Genomic DNA, 23076 nt, shown 5'->3' with positions numbered 1-23076 from the left:
TAAAAAGTTCTATAAAAACTAACTACTGCAACATTATTTTAGTACCTCTTATAGAAACAGATATTTTATTTTCAGAATTGATGAACTACCATTTAATTGAAAAGATGACTAATTCATTATTAATAAAATTTTACTTAATTAAATAGCAGATAGGGATCCAAAAGTAAGAATCCAGGAAACATTTTAGAAACTAACTACCATTTTCAAATTCCTATTTGTGTATAATACCTCCAGGATGGCTTAAGTGGGATAAAATTAATCAATTATATATATATATTCTAAAAGCTTTGATCGAGCAAAATACTCAGAACTTTAAAGAAGGCTAATAAAATTGAAGGAAAAAATCAGAAAATTACTACTTTTACTGGCAATGTGCTTGAAATAATACATTTAGATGTATGTGAAGTTAATTCAGTTGTAGTATTCGATGGATTTACTCTAGAAAATCATGATATGGTTAAAGAATATTTTATAGAAGACGACATAAGTGAATCTATTGCTTTTATGTATCCCAAGCATATTCAAAAATACCCATACAATTAGTAGGAGTTCATTTAAAATTTTAAATATCTTTAGATAAAATGATACAAATTTAAATCTTATTTATCACGACTCATATGGTGGAGATTTAAATTTTTGCAATTAAAATAAATATGTAATAAATATAAGAATCATGATTAATTCGGATTTATTATAATAGGTATGACAAGACCAATTCATGAAGGAAAATTATGAAGTAAAATTAAGAGTTTACAAAAACATAGAAATTGATATTCAAAATTTAATAAATTTTTATATTATAAATTAAATAAGAACTCCACCATTGCTGTTCCCAAGTCCAGGGCCTCATTTCGCTAGTGATGAGGAAGGAGGGGGGGATGAGTAACACCTCATTAAAAAGCCTGGGTCCATCTTTCTCTGGATGGTAGCACCCTGTAAGGGCCCCTGTGCAGTGTTACTAGGTGAAACCAGGTCAACAGCCTCAAAGGCGGAAGAGGAAGTTCAGATTCCCAATGGCAGAGAGAGCGGCAGAACTACCTCCACGACTCACAATATTGGTGGTATTTTTTGTGGCCTTTGAACCACACCCAAAATAACTTTCATCAAGGATCAAAGTGTGTGATGTAAACTATTTTACCCCAAGTGGACGATCCACCATATGCCAGTACGTCAGCAGACATTCAGATTTTGTGGAGTCTGCAAAATAGCGCAAAGACAGGTTGGAGTGTCTTGGAAACTCATACAAATTTCATACATAGGCAATCAACGTACCTAGCAACTTTCAATGCAAACTCATTGTTGAAAACCAAGAAACTAAAACATCTAACAGATTCACTAAAGAACCACAACATACTCATAACAGCCATTAAAGAAACACGATTCATGGATACAGATACCTTTGATTCCAAAGGTCTTAGGATATATGAGGGGAAAGTGGGTCCGAGAGTAATGCAAAATGTACCACAACTTGGAGAAGCGTTTATAATGAACAAACATATCAGGAAGTCAATAGTTGATTTTGATTCCCAATCAGATAGAATCTCAAGTCTTACATTCACAAGCACAAACTAAATCTACGCAATTATCAATGCACATGCCCCTATAAATGAGGACAACAGGAAAAACAAAGAAAAAGTGGAGGCCATCTGGAATCATCTACATGATGTTATTCACAAAATTCCACATAAAAACTTCATCATTCTTCTTGGAGATTTTAATGCACAAATTGGTTAACAAAAAAGATATAAGAAAACAGTTGGAGACTATCCTGCACACAAGAGAACAAACAGAAATGGGGTGAGGCTAACATAACTTCCCCAAGCACACAGTTTAATTCTTAAATCCACAGCTTTCAAGAAAGTACCACGAAGACAAAAGACATGGATATCCCCAAATCCTAGCCTTGGGGGATTTCAGCTTGATCATGTGGCAATCAAGAAGAATTCTCACAAAGAAATCATGAATGTTAGGGTACTCAGGGGTGCAAACTACTTTTCTGAAATTAAGTTCAAAATCATCCCACACACAAAACGCAGCACGAAACAAATTGAGGGTCAGAAGTACAACACAGAAAAGATATTAAAATCAGATGACTTCACAAAAGATACAGTAACCATTTTGACACAAAGCTGGGAGGATATCAAGGAAAACCTTATTACTACAGCCAAAAGGATAGCACCTAACATAAAAAGTAAAAAAACATGCCAGGTGGTCGCTGGAATGTGACGCCATCATTGAAACAAGGAAACAGGGATGGCCAAACTGGCAGTCACAGAAAACAGAAGAAATCAGACTGAATTTCATTACAATTAGAAAACTGGCAGATAAAAATTTAAAAAGGGTTAAGAAGACATATGAAAACAAAGATGGAAAATTTGCTAAAAACAACACAAAAAGATTTTACAGAACTTTCAAACAAAGGTTATCAAGATACAAAGCACCCACCCTAAAATTTCGAAATGTAAATGGGACCAACGCTCACGGAAAATTGCAAAATACTAGCAGGCTACTTTTGGAAAACCTTGAATTGTGAACCCATCCTTGAAAAATTTGAATCCATCCCAAATAACCATGAGAAATTGGATTGAGAACCACCGATGACTCAAGAACTACAGAAGGTCATTTCAGAACTTAAAATCAACAAAGCGTCCAGAGAAAACCAAATAGTGGTCGAACTATGGAAAAAGGCTCACAAAAATGCAATTACATCCCTTAAGTGTGTTTTCGATAAAATATGGGAAGCAGAAGAGATCCCCACAGATTGGAAAATAGCTCTCATCCACTCTACCCACAAGAAATGTTTGAAGACAGACCCCTACAATTGCAGAGGAATATCACTGCTGGATATAACATACAAGATTCTTTCTAAAGTCCTTTTGAACAGGGCAGAGCTGCAATTGGACCCGCAAATCAGGGAATACCAGGGAGGTTTTAGAAAGGGTAGATCATGTTCGGAACAAATACTGAACCTAAAAAACATCATGGCATACCAGAAATCAAGGGCAAAGACATAAGTACTCTCCTTCATTGATTTCAGAAAAGCACATAATCCGATAGATAGAGAATCTCTATTATCAATCCTGGAAGAAATGGGTTTGGACAGGAAAATCACTAATATTATAAAAGCAACCCTCACAAATACATCCTCGAAAGTTAAATTTATGGTCGAATAATCGAAACAGTTTGAAATAAAAACGGGAGTGCGAGTGGCGAATGGGCTCTCACCGTTGCTGTTCAATTGTGTGCTTGAGAGAGTAGTGTGACAATGGAACGCAAATATTAAGTGTTATAAGATCTAAATTAAATTGCATTGCTTTTGCAGATGATATGGTCCTGTTTGCTGAAACAATGTAAGAAGCACGGGAGCTAATCCTTGAACTAAAGAAATAAGCAGCTAAAATAGATCTTCACATCTCCTTTGAAAAAACTAAGATATTGAAAAAACATCATGCACTCATGTAAATACTGCAAAGTTCAAGAACAAAATATTGAAATAGTAAAAGAAATTAGCTATCTTGGAGAATGGCATATATGGAATGCTGGGGAAAGCAAAGCAATGGAATCCAGGTACAATAAACTTGAATTGGCCTTCAAACAAACAAAAAATACGTACAACAAAAAATGACTTTGATGGGTGTCCAAAATTACACATTATGAGACAGTGATTAAGCCAGAAGCACTGAATGCAGCAGAAACACTAAACATGAATTTCAAAGGGCAAATGGAGAAACTTGAACTAAAGGAAAGAAAAATTTAAGAAAAATCATAGGAACAAAATTTCAAGACAATAAGATTACATATATATTGAAAAACTTTCAGATACTGTGCAAAAAAGAATAAATTTTTATGGTCATCTCAGAAAGAATTCCAACAGATTAACTAAACAAATCTTCGACTTTTTCCATAACCGCAAAATGAAATCCAACTGGTTTAAAGAAACTGAGAAAGACCTAGCAGAATTAAAGATTTCAGAAAATTCACTTATTGATCGAACAGCTAAATAAATTACGAAAGATGAGAACATAAGGTTCCAAGACAAATCTACACAAAAGTCCAAACACTTCATCTTGGAAGAAGAGAGCAAAATATCAGAAAGAATGAAGTAATACTGACCCTAAGGAAAGAACAATGCACAAAGAAGTGATTGATCCAGCATACCCCTAATAGTGTGAAACGAAAGAAGAGGAAGTTAATCAAATTATGACAAGTGTAGTTTTGAGGAACCAATAGGAAAAGGAATTAAATTTAATACCTGTAACAGTTATTTTAAATCATATATAATTATAATACATTGACTATAAAAGAAACATAAATTGGGTTTTGATTATTTGCAGAAATACGATAAGTAAATTTATTCACACTTATTTATAAAACATTATTGTTATTTTGGAAGAATTGGAAAACTGACATTCTCTTTTTGTGCCTCTAAAAATTTGTGAACCATCACGAAAACCATGAGTATATATAATTATATTTTCATTCTGATAATATTATTTATACAAGAAATAATGTGATTTTAATAATTTTTCAAATGTAATAAAACAATGTCTAGATGTTGATCTGTTATTTGTAATACTTTCTGAAAAGTTAAATAGATAAACAAACCATAATTTTTAAAAATTCTTCTTTAAATTTAGTGCTGTATTTTTATGATGAGTTCGTTTTTCTATAAAAAATCATATGAGGAAAAGTATGAACATGAGTTTCATCACTAAAAGTAGCACATAATTGCACAGCTCTTTTGTTGTGTCACAACGCTGTTTCTTTTTCGTTTCATATTTTATCATAAATAGGATAATTTATAATAGCATGATAGGGACTTATACCAATATCTCTTCTTAATTTTGTTCTTAATTAAATATTACTAACTGAGTCGTTAGGTTTCAAAAAAGTATTTGTACAATTTAACTTCAAAAATTAATTGAGAAAAATTTGAATTTCTCACATTTTTCAAATTAATATTCCATAAATTATCGTTATCAGCTAATAAAGAATCAACCACTTCGTTATTTTTCTTGTGTTTGTCTCTATATCAGACAAGAGAATTACATACATAATTCTCCTGAATTACAATTACTAGTTGTATCTAGTGTGAGATTATTTCTATTACCCAACACAGGGGTTTTTCAGTTACAATTCATAGAAAGACATTATTAGTATAAGATTTTTAAGCTATGTTGCTCTGATTCGCGATGATAATTGTGATCATATTTAACAATCGGTAATCTAAATTCCATTTCGAAGAACAAATTCACTTCTTTTGAAAGAGTTTCTTTTATTTTGCTCACAGCATAATTTTTATTGGGCCACCTAGGCATAACAGATTCTCCAGCACAAGAACTCCAAGCAGAATTTTCATTTAAATGTTCATCCCAAATAATTTCATTATAACCTTTTAAAAAGTAACTTTACATTTCTAAAACATAAAAGTACTTTGTATTCTTTACTTTTTATTTTACGATCATTAAGTATTTGTCCTGCATTTTATTCAACAGATATAAGGTTAAATTTAACAAAACTGATAACAAAATAAAAGGATGTTCTATTTTCTGCAAAATATATTTTCCTTTCTTTACGGTTATAAATTCTGATACCTTTCTACAAAATTATCGGTTAATTATTTACTGGTAGGGTGGTTAATTGGAACCATTGTCTTGAATAATTTTAAAACTTGCAAAAATTGAACCAGTTTAGGATGAACACAACCATCTACAACAGTTACATTAATTTCTGCATCTTTATTGCGAATATTTGAATTATAATTTTCAGATTGTGTGGTAAAGTATAAAATAAATAACTTTCCATTTTCTGCATTTATAAACATTTAAATTTAAAAAAAATTTCTTAATTCTATAAAGATTAATATTTTTTAATTATAGTATAACAATACTTTTTTTGTGTCCATTTACTATGGGTATTCAAATCCTACCTATTAACAACAACTATATCGTATTCCTTTCCCTAATCTATTTCTATATCTATATCAGAAATTTTTTTGTAGCTCTTTTTCATAAAGTTTTCATTTGCTTCTTCTAAATTTAAAACTTTTGACTTGTATGTAATTTAACCAGAATACTTTTTTTCATGTTGTTGAAAACCTATACATTAAAATTCTTTTCCATCATCTATCTGTGAATTTTTTAAATTCTTCTTTAGAAACATTTTCAAAAGTGTCCATTAAATCTCTACTAATTTTGTCTTTAATTGGTACAGCCCATATATTTAAGAACATATTTTATGGTTCATCTTTAATTTATTTTTGAATTGGCTTTTAATTTTCCACAACACATTTCTACTAGATCAACTTGCCAAAATTCATCTATTCCAAAAGACATAACATTTCTTTGTTTAAAATTGTTTCTAATTGGTTTACATATTTCATTAATAATCTCTGCACAAATGCATCCTGAATAAGAAAGCACATATTTGTTGGTGTATTTAGGTGAATACCTACTATTTTTTTTAACAAATTTACTCTTTTTACATATACACGTTCAAAAAATTTCTTCACTCATTTTTTTTCCATTTTTCGTTGTTCTATTTGAACAATATGTTTCAGTAAGTATGTAGACAAAAAATTTAAATTATAGGACAAAACAAATTTAGTATTAATTTATAATCAAATGCACTTAACAAAATATCGAAATAGTTTAATGAAAAATATTTTACCAATAATAACTATACCTTTGGTGTAATTCATCCTCAGGTTTATGTCCCACTTGTTAATTTCCTGGTTTAAATGAAAATTAACTAGTTTCTTTATCATATTTCTTATTTTATAAAAAATTGAACCCATCCAAAGTACATTTAAATGTTAAAATGACATTATTTGTCTCACTTCTGTAGCACTAACATAAATTTTATTCAATTTATTAAAATTTGTTAGACCTATTTTATTTCTCTTCCTATAAGTTGTTAAGCATCTAAGTTATTTAAAGGTGATAAAATATTTCATATTTCTCTTATACAAAGTGTTTTTAAAATCATTTTGTAAATATTGTTTGTTAACAGCATCATAAATTAATTACATCACTCACTCCTACTAATCTTCTTTTTAATGAAACATACATCTTGGTTGTTCTAGAATGTCCCCAGTTCCTTCTGAAATGATTTCATAAAAATTTCCATTTTTGCATCTAATGCCATTTTTGTTTTTTCTAATTCTTATTTATTAGTGTTTGTACTAATTTTGATTCTGTTTCTAGTTGATATGTAATTAAAAATTATACTTGTAGATATCTCTCAATATTTTTTTTGTAATTAGTATTTCATAATTTTTGTTAGAGTTTTCATGCAATTTGCCCTTAATTCATCTTCATTAATATTTGTATTAAGTTTTTATTCTAATTGACCTAAATTAGCTATTGATCAAATTTTGATTCTATGATTTATTAAATTCTTAATACCTTATATTTAATTTAATTCCAGAAACGTATTTTTGTTAAATTTGAAATGTCTTGAAATATTAAATTATCTGGTAGTAATTTTATACAAATAAACATAACACCGGACTCACATTCAGGAGGACGATAGTTCAATCCCACATCCGGCCATCCTGATTTGGGCTTTTCTTGATTTCCCTAAATCACTTCAGGTAAATGACAGGATGGTTCTTTTGAAAGGGCATGGCCAACTTCCCTTCCCATTCTTCCCTAATCCGATGAGACCGATGACCCCACTGTTTGGTCTCCACCCCCAAACAACCTAACCCAAATAATCGTCAATGACCACCAATGGTTTCACCAACATTTTGAATTCTTCTAGCATTATAATATAGATTACTTTTTACAAATTCTTTCATTACATTTCCTCCAAATGAATAAACAACCGATTTTATGTTTTTCGCTTTATAGTTTAAAAGCCAATGAGTACCAACATTATCAGAAATATTTAAATTTACGATTCCAGATTAAAATTAATTAGATTTAATAGATAATTCATAAACCTTCAAAATACAAATAAGTTGTTTAATTTTCAACCATTAGCAACATTTCCTATATTAAAAATTGTATAAAACCAATATATTCTTGAAAAATTTCTGGATTCTTTTTGTTCTCGATTTTTACAGATTTATTCTCCATTCTTAATTACATCTTTTTTATTCTTCCAATTGTTGATCTTTTGCCTATTGTTTATTGTTGTTATTGCTACTTTCCTGTCATTGTACTAGCAGCAGTATGATAATGTGGCCAATAATAACGTTTAAAATCCACTTTCGTGGTTTATTAACACAGACCTTGTTTCTTTTCCTTTTTTGAGGGTTGCAATAATATTTTTAACAACAGTAATTCATAATGTAAATTGCCACACATTTTTTTATCCCATTTCGTTTTTGATCATTTGCTAAGAAATAGTCAGTACTATTGTACTGTTTATTATTTAGTTTAATTGTTTAAGGTTTAGTTTTACCACTTGCTAGTAAGGAATATTTGATAATAAAATTATTCATTTGTATAGATAATATTTTATAAAAAATTTTAAAATTGTGTAATTTAAAAAAAATTTATAAAATTATTTATAAATCTGATTGAACATCAGAACCCATTCCTAATTTTCTATGTCCAAACAATATTCCTCTAAATTGCTATAATAGATAATTTTTTTGGAATGACACGTCTTTGCCATGATTCTTTCTTTAGTCATAATTGAAGTTCTTCATAGCCTTTAAACCTATTTTCTCTTTGTCGATTATCTATATAAAAATGTCATTTTTTTACAACTTTTGTCTCATTTATTTATGCTTGGATGTCCTCTCATTAATGTTTCTTCAAATGTAGTTCCTCAAGCAGAATAATTATAACGCAGAATGGGTATTTTGAGTAGTAAAATTTTATTAATATATTTAGTAATCCTTCACATATTTTTCTGATTCCGAGATAGTATGGATTAAATTATTCAACAGTCCAGTTATACATGCAATTCCTTTAAGATTATTAATTATAAAACTATTAAATTTATTCGTTAACTTTCTTCTTATTCCACCTCTTGGTTATAATAGTTTACCTTCCCAGCTAATTCTTCGCCATGAAGTACTGCTAATCTGTCGATTTATTGACAAGCATCATTCAGACAAATATATTTCATTGGTTTTTTGGTATTTTCTTTCATTAAATCTTCTCTAAAATTTCATTTAAACTCGAATCTAAATTGTAATTGTCGAAAATAAACTTTGGCAATCAATTTTATCAGACGTTGTGTTAGATAACTTTATTTGATTTTAGTTCATTTAGATTCTTTTCAGAATGTAATGCTCCTGAATGGTACAAAATATTCATATACTTCAATAAATCAACATCATCATGAATAGTAAATTGTTTTACTTAGTTAAGAGGTAGGGAAATCTGCTTATACCTTCATATGTTCTAAGTAGATATGTTTTGTAAGTTCTGGCTCACTAACACACCCACTAACTCAATACCACGTTTTTCTAATTAACTCAACCGATTTTTTAAATTCATTCTATTTTTATCATTCCAATCGATTTATAAGCTTTAGCTCAGTGCATCATATTTTTTATTAACTCTACCGATTTTAGGTATTTACCACAATTTTTCGATAACCAACTGTCTTCAAATTTCGTTACTTCATATAAAAGGTGAATGTAAGAAAATAAAATTAATGAATCATTTCCCTACATGAATGCAAGAAAGTAAAATAAGTATTATTTTTTATGAAAGTGAATGTCAAATTCACCCATTTTTACTTCATTCTATAAAAGTTGAACATAAGGAAACAAATAAAATAAATTAGTTAACAAAGGTAAAGTAAATACAAATTTCACATCGAGAACTGTATATGATGAACGTTGTTATTTTTATTTTTAAGTATCTTCAGTCGCCAGTATTTTAGTTTCATTGGTCCTTTTCCAGTTATTTCAAAATCCCAATCAGTAATTAATCCAGAAAATCTGTCTGTCAAAGTAATCTTAAAATCATTATTGAGCTTTAGACAAAGTTTCTCTGCAAATCTAGTTTTTAAACATTCACAGACAGTAACATTATATAAAACGTGTACCTCTAGCTCACCAATTTTTTTCCGAATATCTTTCGAGGCACATCTTTGAGCTTGTTGATTATAGTTTCCATTTATATAGAAAAAGTTCTATTTAATTTATAAATAACAAATTTTATAAGACTTTTAATACCTTATCATGTCCACATAGTAATGCATCTACTCCATATTCCAAGACATATCTCTAATGGTCATGTGAACTCAAAGTTTTCTTTAACCTCAACTGTGAAGATTTCATGTTTCTCACTTTGAATCAAATTAATTCTTCTGTGCAGTTCTCTGTTGTTAAACAAACAATTATTTTAATCATATAAAGTTATTCTATTTTTAGCATCACATCTCTTAACTCCTTTAGATTTTTCTCTACTTTCTTACTAAATTTATAAGCATACATATTTGCTCTCAAACCACAAAACAGTTCCATCATTTTTCCATTGCATTCATCTTTCATTTTTCCAACAACTTTCTTGTTTACTTGTGGCATACCATAAATATTATCTGCTGGATAGTCACTTGTAACAAATTTATCGATCATTGATTTCATGTCTTCGTAGAAATCTTCAGGTTTATGTTGTAAATGCAACTATCTGTTCTTGACAACACAGCACAATATTTTCTCCATGTTTTCGTTTCATAACTCTGTAGTGAAAATCATACATCAATTCTTTAGATAGATCAAGTATATTCATTCCCACTTAGATAGGATTATTAAATAAATTTATTTTATTCATATGGATAGCAGCGACATTTTCATTAAATATAGATCTGCATTAAAGTTTGGCTTAGCTACAAGTTTATCACACTTTTCTCCATCTCAAACTAAGTTTATATCAACACTGTTCCTTATATTTTCCATCGTTTTGCCAAACACAGAATTGTTCATCAACTTGTAGAAATATTTCCCAAAGTCATTATGAATCCTTGGTCTGCATCTGTGTGTTCAGATCTATATATTAGTTTGTGAGTTTCATTCCAAGAGACATTTACTGTTTGAAGTTTCTATAATGAACTACATAATTATGCTTTTCTTTCAGAGTAGTAATCAGTTTGCTTCCCTTTGTCCCTGGCACAATTTTCCCTTCAGGAGCTAATGGGAAATCTTTATGTAAAATGTGTAATTGTTTTGGATATTCGAGATTTACTTCAATATGTATCCCTCTCGAGAAGTGTTTGACATCTCACTTATTTTTGCAGAATCAAAGTCTTTTGGATCATCCCATTCAAATTCACCATATGGTTAATATTGATTCATAGCATAGCCATACAGATTGTTTGCATCTAAATATGGCAAATAATTTGATATCGTTTTATCATCAAAATCTTTCAAATATTTATTATTGGCTTTTACATATCTCTTGCACATTATGTTGTTCCTTCACGTATACCCATGTCAACCATCAGAATCATATCATAATCATGTAACAACTCAAGCTGTTGGTTAGTCATTTTCAACATTGCATTCCAAGCAAGGCAATCCATTGCAGTATAATACCAAGTTGGATCTAAATCATATGCTTTTATACAAGTTTTTCGAAAATTTTCAAACACATCAGCTAGCAATAGTACATAAGTTTTCAGATGCAAATCACGTTATTCACCAGGGTTTTTCATGTTACATTTTTTGAATGTTTGTAATCTTCATCACTTATGTCACAATCATTTAGTTTATTGTAAAATTCTTCATTTGGTGGTAATTGTGTCTCTTTTAATTTCTTCCAAGAATCCATGTAATCATATGGATATACACCTTTTCTGATCACTAGATTAAATAATTGTAATGAGAAAATTATTTTTGCATTTTTCAGTTGATCTCTCTTCAAATTTGATGAAATTTGGTCAAGTGACAACTCCATAAATTTAAATGTGGCAATAAATCTCATTTTCAAATTTCTGTACTCTTCCCAAAACTGATATATATATTTTCATTGTTTGGGGTTAGGTCTTTCTTCCTATCATAGCCAAGTTCTTTCACAAAGAGGAGAGAATCATATCCAGATAAATTATGCAAATAAATAGGTATGAAGTCAGGCTGCTTTTGTTTAAAATTACAATTATTGCACAATGGAGCAATGTATTTATCAGTTAGACGATCATGATTATGAAACTGCCTATTATTTCTTGTATTATGACCTTTTCACTTTGTACAAACTTTAGATTTCTTATGTCTTGATTGTTCTACAGGTGTAAGTGGTTTCATTTCTTCAATTTCAGAATAAATTCTTCCAATCTCTTAAACCTCTTGTTTCATGCATTCTATGATTTATTTAAGACAATTTGGTCCTCTATAAACAACAGGATCTTTATAATGTTTTGATGTAGTGGCAAATTCCACTTGTTCCATGCTTCTGATATTTCATTGTGGATGACATTTCTGCATTCGGTTGACAGTAGTCCATCTTCAAAAATAAACTTTCAAAATCAGCATAAATAACAAATGGAAACTTCTGTGTGTACTGATAATTTTTAAAATGTACGTATGGTCCTTCGTTTGACATTTTTACTTTTAATGGCTTCTTGGTCAAACAATTTAATGTGTGCTCATTCAGCCTCTGCTTGCAGTTGAAGTGAAGCAACCACATGTCACAAATAAATTTCTGTTCTTCATGTTTATTGATTTGACTCGAGACAAGCCAAGATAAATTTTTTGTGTAACAATAGTGTGAATTATTTTCTTTCTTGAAATAAAGGAGATTTACATGTTTCTCTCTCTTACTTTCCGTAAGTTTTAATAGATACACTTGATATTTTACATGTTTCTCTCTTTTACTTTTCGTGTTTTTTAGTAGGTACACTCGACATTTTTTATCAAATGAATAGACGTCGATAAATACATTAATTCTACTCTCTATCTCTGGAATATGATCAACCACTACAGGAAACTCAACATTTTCAAGTTTCTGATCAAGATCAAGACCAACATTTTTGTATTTCGTTACTCTTTCAGCATTTTTATCTGCTGGATACAATGCGGATTTTATACTCCACATAAAACATTTATGATCATCATTTTTACATTGTTGCAACCTTTTTTGTATGTAGTATCTCCAGGTAACTCAGTGTAAGGTGATCCCCTCAGTGGAACACCTTTGCTTATTGTTAACCATAAAGCAATAATTCTATTTAATGTCCATCCTGATCCTTGTGCTTGAAAATTATATATTTTCGCTAAAATATATAGCTTTCCACGCTCGAATTTCTTACTAAAATCCTTCTCTGTCATAATGGTGTAGTTTTGTGTTTTTTGTCCCAATTCTTGAAGTTTATCATCTGTCTGCAAATTGTACTCACAAAATATATTGAAATTTATCTTCAAACCATGATGTACTCTCATGTGGTCTTTCACTATTTTCAGAATTTTCGTCTAACTGCAGACAAGAAATTATCAGGTTCAAATGACTCAATACCATTTTCTAAATCTATAGTTTGTAATATGTTTGCAAATGGTTCATCAAATATGTAATCTCTAATTGTTTTCCTGTATCTTGGTTTCTTAAATAAATCCATGTAAAGAGGAAATAATACTTCTTTATTGGTTGTAGTCTTATGTTCCAAAAACACGTCTGTAGAAAATCTAAATAATTTTTTCAGTGGTTTATCTTCTTTAGATTCTTGTTTTGTAAACACATATGTAGAAAATGGGAATTTTTTTTCAATGGTTTATCTTCTTTAGTTAGGAAAACATCATCATTATTAATGTTATGACTGAGTAGTTGTTTCCAACGGTTGTCCCTCATGTTAGGTGTAGAATGTCTAAAAATAAATGTAATTAGGTCGGCTTTACATAATTTAATATATCCTCACAAATTAATTCCTTTGCAACATTCACGAAGTTGAGCAACAGTGAATTGATCCATTTGTTCATGAAGTTGAGCAGCTATGTATGTTACAATTTTGCTCCTTCTATTTACAGGGAAAAAAATTCATTATATTTGCAAAAAATATTTTTTTCACAAATCGGTAGTAAGTATAATTATTTAACAAATTGTAAGGATTCTTTTTTAATAGATAATTAATTATGAAGTTCAAGGTGCTTGTACTGGGCACACCTCTAAACCATTTTCAGCTGGCACTGCTTTACCTGTCTTATTCGTTGTGTAATCTAAAGTATACTTCTTAGATTTATTTTTATTGTTATCATTATGTGAAGGATTTATGTAAAAACAACTTAAATCTTTAATCTCGTGACAACTTTTACATTTCTTTGTGGATATGGATGCTTGATCAGTGGCAGCTTCTTTGTTATTCATTGATAATAATATTTTCGAATGTTCTTCACTCGGGATCCGACATAAATGTTCTTTGTAATAATTTTTAGCAACACTTTTTCAACTTATGCCAGGGATTCGACTTTCTCTGGAATTTTCTACATGATATTTATTTGTACATAGTGTACACATTATTCTGTAGCCATCTTTTGTGTATTTCTGTAAAGTAAAATTATCAATTGACTTCTCAGTACTACAGTATTTGCAAAATTTGGAGTTCACAGAAGACTGCTGTTGAACCAGCTCTATTTATATAGAAAAAAATTTAGTAGATTTGTGAAAATGTAAAATTTCTAATTTTTAAAATCATTCTGATCATCAGACTCATCATCAGACTCATAATGCAGACTTCCAAATTGTTGAGGTCTGTAATTTATAGGATTGAGAAACTTGTCAACGGAGGTGATTTTAGTCCGTGGTATAGAATAAAGGGCAGCCAATATGTTAGCTCTCGTTGGTGTTCTGTTTTTAATAAATATTCTACAAAATGGACAAGTTTCTTTCTCCTTTAACCATTCATCAGTACAACCCTTACGAAAAATATGATTGCTGATTGTCTTGACCAATTGATGATTATTTTCATCACTTAAACTAATAGGACAATCCATGTCTTCAGAATGCTCAAGTAGTTCAGAAGTTTCTTTTGCTCTAGTTACCACTTCATTTAGGTATCCCATTTATAAAAAACAGATTTTATTAGATTCCTAAAAAATGAAAATAACAATTTCATCAAGGAATCATTTAGTTATGAGTTCAAAAATACCAGCTGCAAAACAATTTAAAAGATGATTAGAAAATGTGGAAAATGCAAACTACATATTTCATCTACTATTTATTTGCGAAACTAATAAAAATTGTTTCTTCATAAGTAGACTTGACTGGAGACCAGGCGCTGCCTGAACGCTGCTTAAACAGCTTCTTCATGAATAACAACCTTACATACAACAATAAGCAAGTGTTTGTGATTATTGATGAGGAAAATAAACCTTGGTTAAAGGCAAAAGATGTTTCTGAAATTTTAGAATATAAAGACACAAAACAGGCAATTACAAAAAATGTGGGTGTAGATTACAGTAAAATGTTTGAAGTTTTAAAGGGCAGACACCCTGAGGAAGCAATGAAAAATCATTAATTTTCATCAATGAACCTGAACTCTATTCTTTAATTCTAAAATCTAAACAGTTTAGACGATGGGTTACTCATGATGTTCTTCCATCAATTAGCAAATATGGCATATATGAAATCAAAACTTTTCACACAGACCAAATAGAACTCAAAGATAATTATATACAACAACTACAAAAATTGATTCATTAAACATAGAAACAATTCAATTAAAGAATTATAGAATTAAAACGAATAATGATAGAATTAGAATAAAAGATGATCACATTCAAAACTTAAGAGAATCGGTTGATACTGCTTCAGAAATAATAAATAAAAGGAATTAAAAAATAAATAATTTATTACCTCATGTTGTTCCTCAAATAGGTATAGAAAATTTAAGACCAACATTCGTTCTTTTAAATTTATTCTATGATGAATGTGAATATGATTATTATGTGATTAGAACTCAGAGGAAAAATTTTACAGAAACAGCTATATAGAATTGGAGATCGACATCCTTAATTGTGAAGAACTGTTAAGATTGAATTACAATCCAATTTCAATCAATTTATACCAAAGAATGAATGAAAACTTAGAAAATGCTCCCTATCATAATTATTTTAATCTTTTGGGTGACTATCAACAAGAAGAGTTGATTACTGATATTAATTACTTGCATGTAACATTCGAGACGTAAGTCAATCACATACATCTTATAAAATTATTTTATCTTTATTTACCACGGTGTTGTGTGAATTATCAAATCCAAACCATTTCACATATACTTCATCTCCATTCTTTCTCAAACTATTTTCAGACGTATACATCTGGATATTTTGTCATCTGCCGTTTTTGTTCATAAAAATTGCCTTTGATATGTTTCAATTTATACATGATTGGATTTGAATGAGTCACATCTACAATTTCTAAAATTTCTGTTGACCAGTTAGCAGTATATCCTCATTCGAAAACACCTTTCAGTTTACTAATTCTCATTGTATCACCTTTTTCAAATTTCGCTTTTTCATTAGATACAATAATACCTGTCTTATAGTTCTTTTCATTAACTTCTATTGGCTTCATTTTTGTAGTTGAATTTTTTGTTATTGTATTCATCGATTAGATTTTTAACTAAGTCTAGCCATTTAATTTCCTTGAACAGCAAATTTCTTCCATATCTTTCTTTAAGTGTTCTGATAAATCGATCAGCAACAGATGCTTTTAATTCTGAAAAAGTTGGATAATGACTGCTGTTGTATTTCTTCATCAGTTCGTGACATTATTTGTTGTAAAACTCTTTACCATTATCTGTTTGTTAATTTTTTGGCTTTCTAACTATGACAATTTTTTCGAACGCATTAACCACATTCTTACCTGTTTTATCTTTAACAGGAACAGCCCATACAAATTTTGAAAAGACATCATCGATTGTCAATTAATATTTGTATCCTGGATTTGTTTTTAAAATTCCTTTCAGTTGTATGAGTCCATTTCGACTAGATCAGCTTGCCATAGATCATCAATCCCAAAAGAGACTATATATCTTCTTTTAAAATTTTTTCTCATCAGTTTATGTAATTTATTAATTATTTCATCACGAATATTAATTAGACCATCACCATCTAAATTTTTTTTTACGAATTTACTCTTTTTGCTTTTACATACTGTGCATACCCCTTCAATTCTTTGTCTTCCATTTCTAGTTGTTACTCTGTGTGAAATACATGTGTTTGTAAATTTTTTACAGTTCAACCAATAGATGTGATCATCCTTAAGGCCTAATTACAAAGTGTGATTATTCACTTATATAGATAAAAATTTAAATTATTTCACCAACTACAATTATATTTATATCAGCTGGAACAGTTTTAAGAGAATCTTTCAATCTCACAGTTAGAAAATTGGATTTGTGTACCATTATAGATTGATTATTATTATTTATTTGGTATAGGTTATCAGCCACACTCACAGTGACATCAAAATCATCAAAGTTGAAGTCTCTATTTATGTTCTTACAACAACAGTAATTGTTTCAAGTCTTGAATTGTATTCGAAATTGTGCATTTTTTGCTCACCTTCAGTCACAAAAGAAAACTCAATTATCTGTTTATCATATACTTTATCTTTAAGATAACTTATCTCTTTAAAGTATGGGACTATATATTTTGCATATCTATAAAAAGTATTTCTATTTCTTTTTTGATAAAGTAATTATGTATTGTGTCTGAATGCTTGTTAAATTTTTTTCAAACTTCCCTCATTCTGCTTTAATCGTTCATCAAAGTCTTTTGTAGTGACACAGTTAGTGAATTGTGTTGCATATTGAGACTTTGTAATAATATTCGATAACTTATTATCGAAATAGTGTTTGTTCACTGATCCTTTGCATCAAATGGGTCATTTACGTTCACAAGTCTTCTACCTTTAAAGTCAATATAACCTCTCGTTACTTTAAAAATAGCATTAATTCTTTCTTAAACTATTTAGTTCCTTTGGCTATCCTTGGGTCTATTGATGATTGAAACTGCTTAATCATATTTTCTATTTTTGGTTCAATTTCACTTTTGATTATTTCTTGATCGAATGCAGGTGCTCTAAGCCCTTCAGTTTGTTTAGTATGGCCTATTTTTCTTCCAAAAATGTTCATTCATTAAATCTAAAGCACCATTAAACAAATAATTCTCGCATAACAATTTTAAAACAAATAGACACAAATGACCACATATTACTTCATCGAAATTTTGTATTTTCCCACTGTTGTAGTATAGATCATTTTCCGCCAAATATTTAACTAGTTGTTTGGGTGTATTAACACCAAATGAATGAAAACATATATTTTGTCCTTATTTTTGTACTAACATGTCCAATGAGTACCAATACTATTAGATGAATCTAAATTTACTATTCCACATTCAATTTTTGATGGTATATTTGGTAAATCATCAATCATTACTACACTATGAAAGTGTTTAATTTTCAGTTGGTTTCCAAGTTTTTCTATATCAAAATTAGATAAATGACTAATAAATCTTTCAGTCGCATCTTCGCAATTTTTTTTACTTTCTGTACTACAGACCCTTTTTTTTCATCACTAACTTATGTCTTTTCTGTTCTTCCAATTCTTTATCACCTTTCTTCTTGTCCTTTACTGCTTTTATAGTACCAGCTGCTCCACCAGCAAGTGAACCAGTAGTTGCTAGATATGGTAATGCAACCAAAAGTAATGGTAGAAATCCTCCTACATATTGTGGCAGTCCTTTTCCTTCCCTCATTTTTGTTAGATGTTCAATAATATTTTGCACAACTGGAATACCTAATATAACAAGTAAATTTCCACCGATTTTCTAATCTTTTTTCTGTTTCGAACATCAGTAAAAATGGTTCAATCACATTTAATTGTTCATTATTCAACTTTAATTTAATTGATTTTGGTTTAGTCATGCCACTAGGTAGCAAAGTATAATCGATTGTAAAGTTATTCATTTCCATAGATTAGAAACTAATAGGTTTTCATAATCCCCAACAATTTTCATCCACACCTAAATCCATTCATAATTTTCGTTTTCTATACATTACTCCTCTAACTGCTGTAGTTGCAACTTTTTGTCCTAATGAAGCATCACTTGTGTGCATTCTTTCTTTTGCAGCTAACTGAAGTTCTTTATCAGCTTCGTGCCTAGACTCCACGTCTCTATGATGTCTGCACACAATGTCATGTTGTTTATAAGCTGCATCTAGTGGATTTATTCCTTCATCCCCTCTAACTAATCTTCGTTCTACTTTCGTTCCTGGACCACAGAATCGATAACCAGGAATATGCATTTCGAATGGTAATTTTTCAATCAAAGTGTTTACTAATCCTTTTCCATGTTAATCACTTTTCCAAAATGTGTGAGGAAGACTATTCAAAAATCTAATCAGAAATGAAATTGCTTCTGGATTATCGATTATGAAATCACTATATGTATTTGTTAACATCTGTGCTATAGTAACTGTTTCATTGTGAAAATTTTTGTTCCCCACTAGTTCTTCGCCATGAATACTGCTAATCTATCATTTAATTGACGGACATCATTCAACCAAACATATTCAACTGGTTTTTCTGCATATTTTTTAACTAAACCTTCACCTCTTTTTTCAGATGAATTTACTTCTGAAGATTCTGAAGCATCAATAGTTTGTCTTCTTAAGTTTGGAAAATAGTCATCAGCGATCTGCAAGCTTATAGTTTGGAAAGAGAATATATAAAATGTAGACAAAAGTTTAAGCCTCTTTCGAGATTAGGGCCTAGAACCCAGGCTAATGCCGCATTCCCTTTCACAAAACTCTCGGTTATAACTTAGCTAGCAAGCCAGTATAGCTAAAAGGTGCTTTCACTGAGGTACTGCTGATTAAAAGAGATAATTGATAATCTGAAATTCGAAGTTAATTATTGATTCTGTATGGAAGCACCCTCCTGGAAACTAATTATGAATTTGACGTCCCAGTGTTACACCTTAAGTGAGAATCTTTCATATTACTTATCGGAAATGACAAGAAAATAGCAAATGAATTTAGCAAGACAATTCTGAACCACCAAAGGAAGCAAATGGAGGACTATTTCTAATTGGCGAACGTATTCTACAATTAGACTAGCTACAGGAGGAATACATTCACTCGCCGGCCGGAGTGGCCGAGCGGTTCTAGGCGCGTAAGTCTGGAACCACGCGACCGCTACGGTCGCATGTTCTAATCCTGCCTCGGGCATGGATGTGTGTGATGTTCTTAGGTTAGTTAGGTTTAAGTAGTTCTTAGTTCTAGGGGACTGATGACAGCAGAAGTTAAGTCCCATAGTGTTCAGAGCCATTTGAACCATTTGAATATGTTCACTCAGCCGAGGCGCTAAGATGAGCAGCAGTACGGAAGTTCTTTTTTCGAAGACGCAGTGACGCTGGCTGCTACCTCGTTGACTGGCAGCCAAAACATCTGAACCACTGCCCAGTGACTTTGATCTAAAGCATAGTTAGGAATAATATCGAGACTCATCGACTGTAACTCAAATACCATAATTAAAGATCACTGGGAGCTGTCGTAATTACTTTTTCCGTCAAATTGAGAAACTCATTTGACACATGCGATTTTTTTTTGTTTTCAGCATCACCCATGGTTATCCTGCAGACTATTATGAACTTACAAACAATTTCTAGTAAAAATATTTTCTTTGGTATTGGCCAGGTTTCAAAATAAGGACCCCAAGTGAGGCCAAAAGCTCGCAAAGAAATGAACCCGACGAGTGTATCCAAAGCAAATTCGATTTGTACTTCTGCTAACACAAAGGAAGAAGCAGCTGTCATCAGTGCATGTGAAAAGGAACAGATGATGTTGACAGTACTGTGTGTATTGTCTCAAATTATGTCATTAAGCGAAATTGCCATTCAGTCTGCAATAGTCGAAGTAATAAATAGAATCATACACATGTACTAAATAAAATTTGATCGATGATACAACTCTTTTAGTGAAAGCGAAATGCGTTTGATGAACGGCCGTGTCAACATGCAGTGTACTTTACACGCAGGGATACCAGAATATCAGTAAGACGTCCGTCAACCTCCGTAAGGGATGAACTTTGTACGCAGCGATTCGAAATTGGTTGTGTTTGCTTTACGATTAGTTTCTGATTTTTTGTATAGTTCTCTATTTTTGGCTGATTATGACTCAGTCGGTGACTCCAATTTTTGTCTCATTTCAACTTCTGAGGACATGCAGAATGACTCAGAACTGCTCTGAAAATAGTGATGTCTAGCTTGCGACAGCTGAAAGACCGTCTTATATCGGCTGACAATCATAACTGGTGGCAATTATGCGCCAAACGCTTCTGATCAACTTCTCGTTCACTGCCGTAATTCTTAGCTTGCTACAGTTGTTGTTTTAAATCTGAGGGCAGGTTCGGCAAAATTTTTTCATAGAAGCGACTTATGAATTGGCGCCCGCCTTTTCTCTCCTGTATTCTCAATCTTGTCAACTTTCGCAACCACCTGCGATATACACAGTATACAAGTGTTACTATTGGGCGCTGTTACTAATAGCGATAGTCCTGTATAGAAATCTTGCTCTTTTGGCGCCTCTGAAACCTCTCTCAGATTGGCACCCCAAGCGGCAGCTTGCGTTGCATGGGCCTAAAACCGGGCCTGTTATTTCCGTAGATAATTTGCATAACAAATGGTACACAGGCGAAACAATGGTCATTGCAAATGTTATATATGTTAAAAATTGAGAAATTTAAATAGAAATAAAAGGGGAGGGGAAGGAAAGGAATGGGAGGTACTGATGATATCAGCTGCACTGGGGCTCTATGGGGAATCTGCGGCTACGAGTGAAAATGTGTGCGGCCCAGGACTCCAATCTGGTATTTCTTGGTTTAGGGTGGATAAGTGGAGCTAGGTGGGAATGTTAGTCGCTGTGGAGCAGCCGAGCACAGTGTTATCACAAATGAACAGACTATCTCGGCCCGTTCCCCAGTGACCCACATTAGCACCAAGCGCATCTATCCGCAGTACCCTTCTGTGTCTACGTTTACTAATTTTAGATTCCCAGTGAAGATCGAACGTAAACGTTCATCCGCATTGAGGGTTGTGATTTCATTGCCCATTGAGGCGAATCAATTAATGAATACGTGGTGTCTGTTCAACTACATATTCGTATAAGTTAATAAATAATCACTTCACTGCCTCCTATCTTTCATTGTTCGGCATTTTCTAAAAGTTATCACGACTAGCATGAAAGTTCCCCTGAGTATAATACGTTTTTGTCCACTCATTTCCGTCTGCACCTCATTTAAGGTGCACTACCTGAAATTCACAAGTTTATTCCTCTTTACAAATGCTCAAAATACTGCCTTCTCCTCAATCTTTTACTGTACTGTACAAATGTCTAATGCATTATAATTATTGGAATAGCTCGTTATAAAACTTTTACACAGAAATTTTCAACTTTGACAAAGATGAAGATAAGAAATAGGAAGCTTCGCTCCAGAAATGACGACGAAAGCAATGTGCGGAAAATATTGTTTAAAACAAGATGACTGTTAAGATAGTAGGAGGAATCATCTATGGTACTAGAGAAAGCCATTGAGGGCAAAAGGTTTAGGGGAAGACTGATATTGTAATACGTTCAACATAGAACTGAAACTGTTTAGTGCAGATGGAGAGGTTGGCACAGGAGAGAAAGTCGTGATGAGCTACATCAAATCATTCAGAAGACTAGAGAAAAAGCCACTACATTAGACAATTATGTATATGTTGTCGCTATTTTGTAGTTGCGGGCTTCAGTCCGAAGATTGGTTTGATGGACTTATCTATGTTAATCCAACAAGTGTATTATCTCGATGTAACAGTTCCAACTTCAGCCACTTCAAACTTCTTACCACACTCAAGTATTAATCTTTTTCTTCTGTTCTTCCTCAACCTCCTTTTGCCCCCCCCCCCCCTACACACACCACCATCCATTACCAAGTAATGATTTCTCATATATCCGAACGTCTCCCACCAAATGATACCTACTTTTAGTTACGTTATAAACTAAATATCTTCTCACCTCAAATCTATTCAGTTGTATCTACCCTTATAATCTTCAGCAGTCTTCTGAAGCATTACATTTCAAACACTTCAGTTTTATTCTTGTCTGAACTACTTACAGCTCACGTTTCAGTTCTGTT

Source organism: Schistocerca piceifrons, chromosome X (assembly GCF_021461385.2).
Source record: "Schistocerca piceifrons isolate TAMUIC-IGC-003096 chromosome X, iqSchPice1.1, whole genome shotgun sequence".
NCBI lineage: Eukaryota > Metazoa > Arthropoda > Insecta > Orthoptera > Acrididae > Schistocerca > Schistocerca piceifrons.
Note: the sequence above shows the minus strand (reverse complement) of the source record.